Below are 7,810 nucleotides of genomic sequence, written 5' to 3'. Positions count from 1 at the left end.
AGGGTTATATTCAGGTTTCTGAGGAATCTCCAGACTGATTTCCATAGTGGCTTGACCAGTTTGCATTCCCACCAACAGTGGGTTAGTGTCCCTTTTTCCCCACATCCTCGCCAGCATCTGTTGTTGGTAGACTTCTGTATGTGAGCCATTCTAACCAGGGTGAGGTGAAACCTCATTGTGGTTTTGATTTGCATTTCCCTGATTGCTAGTGACCTTGAACATTTTTTCATGTGCCTGTTGGCCATTTGGATTTCCTCTTTTGAAAAATGTCTATTGAAGTCCTTGGCCCATCTCTTAAGTGGGTTGTTGGTTTTGTTTTTGTGGAGTTTCTTGATAATATTATGGATTATTGTGCACCCCCCACAAGAGATAGGCCCTTTAAGTATTCAGTGAGGACCTGTCCAAATTGGTGTAGGGCTATCTGAGTTAGCTGTTACTGAAAGCCCTGTTTTTAGGAACTGGCAGGGAGGGCTTTCTAAGCTTAATGCTATTGGATAGACTTTTAAGGCCTGGCTGGGTGTGTGAGGCCCAGACCTATCCATGGGGTGCTGGAAAAGAATTGCAAGAGATGCAAATCTCCTTTAAGGGAGGCACCCTGTTGACTTGCATTACATGACTGGACTAGGAGGAGAGCTGAATAGGAGGCTGATAGAAATAGGCAACTTGCGTTTCACTGACCCTAGGCCATCCCCTCAATAGCAGTGGCTAGAGCTGCAAGCTGGGCAGAGGCTGGGCAGAGCCAAAGGCTTTTTAGCTCAGGGCCACAGGGTCTGCAGTTCTGAACCAGGAGTCTTTCAACACCCAGAGCAGTTCTGTGTCCAGTGGCCTTGCTCTTGGCAGAGCTGACAGAAGACAGCTGCTTGTCCAATTCCCTGGCTCCTGCAAGTTTGGGATGCACTGGCCTTGCTGGGTCTCCTTGATGGTAATCACCGTGTAAAGCAGCCATTGATTGGTCTGTTGCCTATCCTTTGCTGCTTGCTTGCTCCTAGTTCTCCTGGTCTCTAATAAAGTAGACCTCGGAGGCAGCCTCTATGATGTCAGTCAAGCAGGTTCTCAACCCAACCCTGATTTTTGGAGATTTTTTTAATATCAGAGTGAGCTACAAAAACTATAGTCATGGGCAAATTCTGACACTTAGTATTTTTCGTCGAGTTAAGACTGTGCCCATGAGGAGAACTATGACCCTTTTAGGTAAGATCAACTGTGGTGACCTGCTTGCCTACTTTGAGGTCATCAGCGTAACTGTTTACACCAAAAAATTGATCTAGTTTTCACATTATTTTATAGTTTAACTTTTTTTTTGTTGTTATGTTGTTTGGGGCCCTATACTGTGGTCAGTCATCACTTACATAAGGACTTGGGTCAAACCATACATCACAGTGGAGAGTACTGCAGAACAATAGTAACTTCCCTTCTGGAAGAGAAAAGAGGAGAAGTGAGGCAGCGAGTTGGGTCTCTAGCCTGACTTTGTGGGTTTTTAGATTTAACTGGCAGTTTAACCAGTGTTTACTGGGTAGCCCGACTTAGAGGAGAAATTGTGACAGAGGTCTCTGCCATTCTTTGGCTTCCTTTTTTTTTTTTTTTTTTTTTGGTTTTCTGGAACCCAGTTTTTTAGCATTTGCTGCATAACCATAACTTAACAGAGACAGTAGAGTACACAATGGATTAACATGAATTTTTTATGTCTCTTGTTGTCGAATAAACCAGAAATAAAAAAAAAACCTTGTATATAAGAGTTTACATAATTTAGAATTATTTAACAGAGTCAAACAAGCTTACAGGACCTAACTCTAGAAATGGCAGAGTAATCAATTAAGCAGACACTGTTAAAATAGATGTTACAGTTTTTGCAAAAACAGATTCCAAGATTTATGATTTAGACCATTTTTAGATATTTACTAACATTAGCACACATTTTGTTTTAAAAAAAAAAACCATTGTTATAACAGAAGATCAGACTTTAACTTTAGGTCAGTATAATTTTGGCATCAGCACTCAACTCCATAAGCCATATTTTAAAATGGTAAACATTTTAAAACTTTTTATGACTTGTTTACACCTTTTGAAACTTTATACTCGTAGTTACTTTTACATAGCCTTGAATTGTCATGTATGGACAACCTATGAGAATACATGTTAACAAACTCAAGGTTTTTTTTAAATCGAATTTGAGATGTTAAAAGTATATATGATATATTTTCCCAAGTTTTACTTAGCACTGATGCCTAGATGACTTAAGACACTGAGTTATTAATGAATACCACACCATTATCTGAAATAAAAGTTAAAATTACATTTTTATGTTTTTAAGTAACATGAGGATAACACCTCCTGGACAGCAAGCATGTTTACAACTTTGAAAAGATCTTCCTCATTAAGAGAAACAAGTTTAAAGCATATCAAAGACATGTAAAACTGAGCAAGCAAGCCACTGAGCAAACCGAAGGGTGTTTGCATTACCTCAATTTTATGAACCAATCTGCACTGGCTTACTTTAGTTAACAACATAAAGGCTTGTATACACAGAATTTACTCTTATTTTTATAAGACCACTTTAGCTGGAAAGCAAAAACATAAATACAGTATAGGTTTGACACCATTTATAAGATTTTAATATATTTTATATAATCTGAATTGACCCAAGCAGCTGTTACTTTAACAAATTTAGAGTCTCATCCTTTGAGAGTTCCAGGGATCCTACTGGAAGCCCAAAGTTGGAAGACTCGGTTTGGAATTTAAGCTGTCAGAGTGTCAAACCATTTAGCCAAAATTAGTTGAAGAGTGAATCAGCTAATGGATGATCTCTCTTTCTCTTCCTCTGTCTCTATCTCTCTCTCTGTAGCTCTGCTTTTCAAATAAACAAATAAATCTTTTTTAAAAAATAAAAAGCATAATAAATTTTTATTCCAGATCCATGGCTCCTACTTAGAGAAGCATTCTAATACAGGGACCATATGAAGCACAAAATGATAAAGTTTATCTAAAAGGTGAGAAAACACACACACACACACATGCACACACACACAGGCATTCATGAGGAATGGAGAAGGCCAGAGGGAGAAAAGGGGTGGGGGAGGGGAAATAGAGAGATGGCATCTCAGCACCTGTTTTAACATTGGTTTTTGATGAAAGAGAGGTGAGCACCTCCTGTACCTACCTTTTTTGAGGTACTGTAGTCACATGGGAGTTTTATGACATCTCCATCAAATTCCATGTAGACTTGGTATACATACTTACATGGTGCCTTTTCCAAAGGACCTGTATAAGAAACAAAGCATTCTGGAGAAGGGAGTGTCTGATTAACAAGTAGGATAGAATTAAATGGGGTGGGAGCTTGTAAATTCCAGCTTCATGGATATTAGGTATCACAGCCTCTAGAATACATTGCTTAGCACATTTTTGCATATATTCCCCAGATAGTCTAAAAGCATGGTGATTTAATATGATACATTTTTTAGAATAATGTTTAGGTTATCAGATAATATGAGTAAATGTTTCCCAAATAGCTGTAAGTGGGCCAGTAACCTCCCTATTCTAGAAATAGCAGCATGTGCTGATGTGGGCTACTCAAGAGTAAACTACTCTGCAGCCTGTAGTATGTCACAGGTAGCTGCTATTTTTCTCAGATAAGTTGGTAAGCCTTGGGTAGCAACACCCAGATACTTTGAAAAATATATCATGTACTCCATTTTTTAGATTTTAGTCAACACTGTCAGTCCTAATCCTTGTTTCCTATTTATAAACAAGTCAAACAGCTATCTCAAGTCTGAAAACCCCAGTACAGTTGCTACATAGAAATTCTAGAAAAGGATATGAGAGTTCTCATGCATCATATCTTGCTCGCATATCTTTGAAGTGGTGGCCCTCTGTAGAGGCTACAGTTCTGGCAGTTTACTGTGATAGTTGCTATCAAATAATCATTTGAAAGAATTCCTTCTTCATAACTTCTTGATCTATTCAGATTGGTACCAGTGATTCCACCTTAACTCCTATATCCACATCCACTTCTGTCATGTTTTTCTCCAAAACACTGTCATCAGTGATCCTTCAGCTAGTCTATATTCCACATTGTCAGGATAAACTCTGTACTGGTCGTTTGCTCTTATCTCGTTCCATTTTGCAGAGGAAACACTGATGACCAAGAATCATTGTTAGAAACCTTTTCTGTGGGGAGCAACTCGGACTAGACTAAGTTACTGGAATTAAGACTTATTCTATGCATCTGCTCTCCCACAATATGGCTCTGGGAGAGGAGAAAACAGCTTCTACGCAGCTGCCTCTTGCCAGCTTGAGTGATGACCTCCAGGAGCTGATCCTGCTCCTGATTGGAGGAGAGCAGCGTACTCGGCATGTGGGCAGCAGAGTTGGGATTGGCGGAGGAGGACTATAAAGGAGGAGAGAGACAACATGCACCAGGAACATCTATCTGAATAACACCTGTGCAGCCCCCAAGAGAGCCGGCCGGTGGTGTGCCGCTCCCCCGTGGAAGTGGGGAAAGTGGCCAGGGGGAACCGCCCTTCCACGGAGGTGGAAGGGATGGTAGCCAACCCGGGAAGAACCAGCAGCAAAGCCGGGAAGGGCCGAGCAGACAAAAGAACAGCGCAGGGTTTTGTGTCGTTCCTCCATGAAGAGGGGGAGTGACAATGGTGCCGTGACTCGGATAGGAAACCTAGGAGGGAAGAAACAGGAAGAAGTGGGAAAATACCGGAGAGAGAGACTAGCAAACAGCCTAGGGAAAAGCCAGACGAAAAAGGTGCCGGAAGAAGCTATCGAAAGCCTAGGCATAGACTCGGATATGGACTACGGGGGGAAGCTGGGAGAAATCTCTAAGGTCGAAAGCGAAAGTGAAAGCTAGAGCAAACAGACTCAAATACAGACTGTGGGGAGAAGCCAGGAGAAATGAGGGAGAAATATTGTTGGAAGAAAACTTAGGAAAATATACCAGGTAGAGAAAAATGTTAGGGAAATTGAAGCTGCGGGGGCAGGCCAAGGCGGAAACGTAAGCCAGCTTGGGATTCTTGAAGTCAGCCTGGGGAGCAAATGGCAAAAATCTGGAACCAGAGGCAGAGACGTGGGGCGCCAGGTTGGAATTCCCCAGGTTAGCCCGGGGAACTTGGACTGAATGCCGGTGGTGGCGGAAACGTAAGCTGTGCTGTGTGACTCGTGGAAGCCGCCGCGTGCAGAGAGAGCACGGGGCGTGAATAGATAGGGAACGTGGGGCTAGCGCGAGGCCGTGGTGCAGGCGCAAAGGGGCGCGAAGACTGTGGAGTGCAGGCGCGAAGGGGCGCGGAGACCACGGAGCGCGTGAAGCCAAGCCGCGCAAAGCCGGGAAGCTGTGCAGATGAGAGAAGCGCGGGCTGAAGCGGCTCAGAGCCGGGAAGCCGCTGCTGTGGGGCAAGGCGCTGAGAAGCAGCCTCGGGGCGGGTGCCGGGAAGCCGCAGGGATAAGAGAAACAGAAGTTTAGAAGTAAAATGAGAGAAATAGGAATGCTGGTAGATAGAAGTAAAATAGGAGAGATAGGAATGCCCAGAGATAGAGAAATAGAGAAAAATAAGGCCTCCCCTCAACATGGCAATGAGAGAGCTTGGATTCGGTCTGCCTGATTAGGGAGGTGGTGAGCACCTGCGGGCGCCAGCAGCTTATGCGCCGCAGGTCACCGAAGACAAGCACGAATTAACATCAATAAGTCTCCCCACAATACCGCAATGAGAAGGCTTGGATTTGGTCTGCCTGATTAGGCGATAAGCACCAGCAGGCAGCTCGACCAGAGTATGAGCTGCAGGTCACCGAAGATAGGCACGAATCAACACCAATAAGTCTCCCCACAATACGGCAATGAGAAGGCTTGGATTTGGTTTGCCTGATAGGACTTGTAAGCACCTGTGGGCAACTCTAGCAAGCAGAGCAGAGTGTGTGCTGTGGGACACCAAAGACAGGCGCGTATCAATGCCAAAAAATAAAAAGAAAGGGGGATCTGTGGGGAGCAACTCGGACTAGACTCAGTTACTGGAATTAAGACTTATTCTATGCATCTGCTCTCCCACAATATGGCGCTGGGAGAGGAGAAAACAGCTTCTATGCAGCTGCCTCTTGCCAACTTGAGTGATGACCTCCAGGAGCTGATCCTGCTCCTGATTGGAGGAGAGCAGCGTACTCGGCATGTGGGTAGCAGAGTTGGGATTGGCAGAAGAGGACTATAAAGGAGGAGAGAGACAACATGCACCAGGAACATCTAAGGGGAACATCTGAGGGAACACCTGTGCAGCCCCCGAGAGAGCCGGCCGGTGGTGTGCCGCTCCCCTGCGGAAGTGGGGAATGTGGCAGGGGGAACCGCCCTTCCACGGAGGTGGAGGGGATGGTAGCCAACCCGGGAAGAACCAGCAGCAAACCCGGGGAGGGCCGAGCAGATGAAAGAACAACGCAGAATCCTGTGTCGTTCCTCCACGAAGATGGGGAGCGACATAATGGTGCCGTGACTCGGATAGGAAACCTAGGAAGGAAGAAACGGGAAGAAGTGGAAAATACCGGAGAGAGAGACTAGCAAACAGCCTAGGGAAAAGCCAGACGAAAAAGGTGACGGAAGAAGCTATTGAAAGCCTAGGCATAGACTCAGATACGGACTACGGGGGGAAGCTGGGAGAAATCTCTAAGGTCGAAAGCGAAAGTGAAAGCTAGAACAAACAGACTCAGATACAGACTGTGGGGAGAAGCCAGGAGAAATGAGGGAGGAATATTGTTGGAAGAAAACTTAGGGAAATATACCGGGTAGAGAAAAATGTTAGGGAGGATGAAGCCACGAGTGCAGGCCGAGGTGGAGATGTAAGCCAGCTTGGAATTCTTTAAGTCAGCCCGGGGGGCAAAAGGCGAAAAGTTAAACCAGAGGCGGAAATGTGGGCCAGGTTGGAATCCGTCAGATTAGCCCGGGGAGCAAAAGACGGGAAGCCAAACCATAAGGCAGAGATGCGTAAGCTAGGTTGAATTCGCCAGGTTAGCCCGGGGAACTTAGATTGAATACCGGTGGTGGCGGAAACGTAAGCTGTGCTGTGTGACTCGTGGAAGCTGCCGCGTGCAGAGAGAGCACGGGGCGTGAATAGATAGGGAACGTGGGGCTAGCGCGAGGCCGTGGTGCGGACGCGAAGGGTGTGGAGACCACGGAGCACGTGAAGCCAAGCCGCGCAAAGCTGGGAAGCTGCGCAGATGAGAGAAGTGCGGGCTGAAGCGGCTCAGAGCTGGGAAGCCACCGCCGCGGGGCAAGGCGCTGAGAAGCAGCCTCGGGGCGGGTGCCGGGAAGCCGCAGGGATAAGAGAAACAGACATTTAGAAGTAAAATGAGAGAAATAGGAATGCTGGTAGATAGAAGTAAAATAGGAGAAATAGGAATGCCCGGAGATAGAGAAATAGAGAAAAATAAGGCCTCCCCTCAACATGGCAATGAGAGAGCTTGGATTCGGTCTGCCTGATTAGGGAGGTGGTGAGCACCTGCGGGCGGCTAGCAGCTTATGCGCCGCAGGTCACCGAAGACAGGCACGAATTAACATTAATAAGTCTCCCCACAATACGGCGATGAGAAGGCTTGGATTCGGTTTGCCTGATTGCTAGGGCTTGTAAGCACCTGCAGGCAGTTCTAGCAGAGCATAGCATGCGCTGCAGGGCACCAAACACAGGCACGCATCAGCACCTAAAAACCTCCTCACAACATGGCGAAGAGAGGACCCGGATTTGGTTTGCCTGATTGGTAGGGCTTGTAAGCACCTGTGGGCAACTCTAGCAAGCAGAGCAGAGTGTGTGCCGCGGGGCACCGAAGACAAGCG

Source organism: Oryctolagus cuniculus, chromosome 1 (genome assembly GCF_051225735.1).
Source record: "Oryctolagus cuniculus isolate XC-2025 breed Fujian yellow rabbit chromosome 1, ASM5122573v1, whole genome shotgun sequence".
Lineage (NCBI taxonomy): Eukaryota > Metazoa > Chordata > Mammalia > Lagomorpha > Leporidae > Oryctolagus > Oryctolagus cuniculus.
This window is presented reverse-complemented; position numbering follows the sequence as displayed.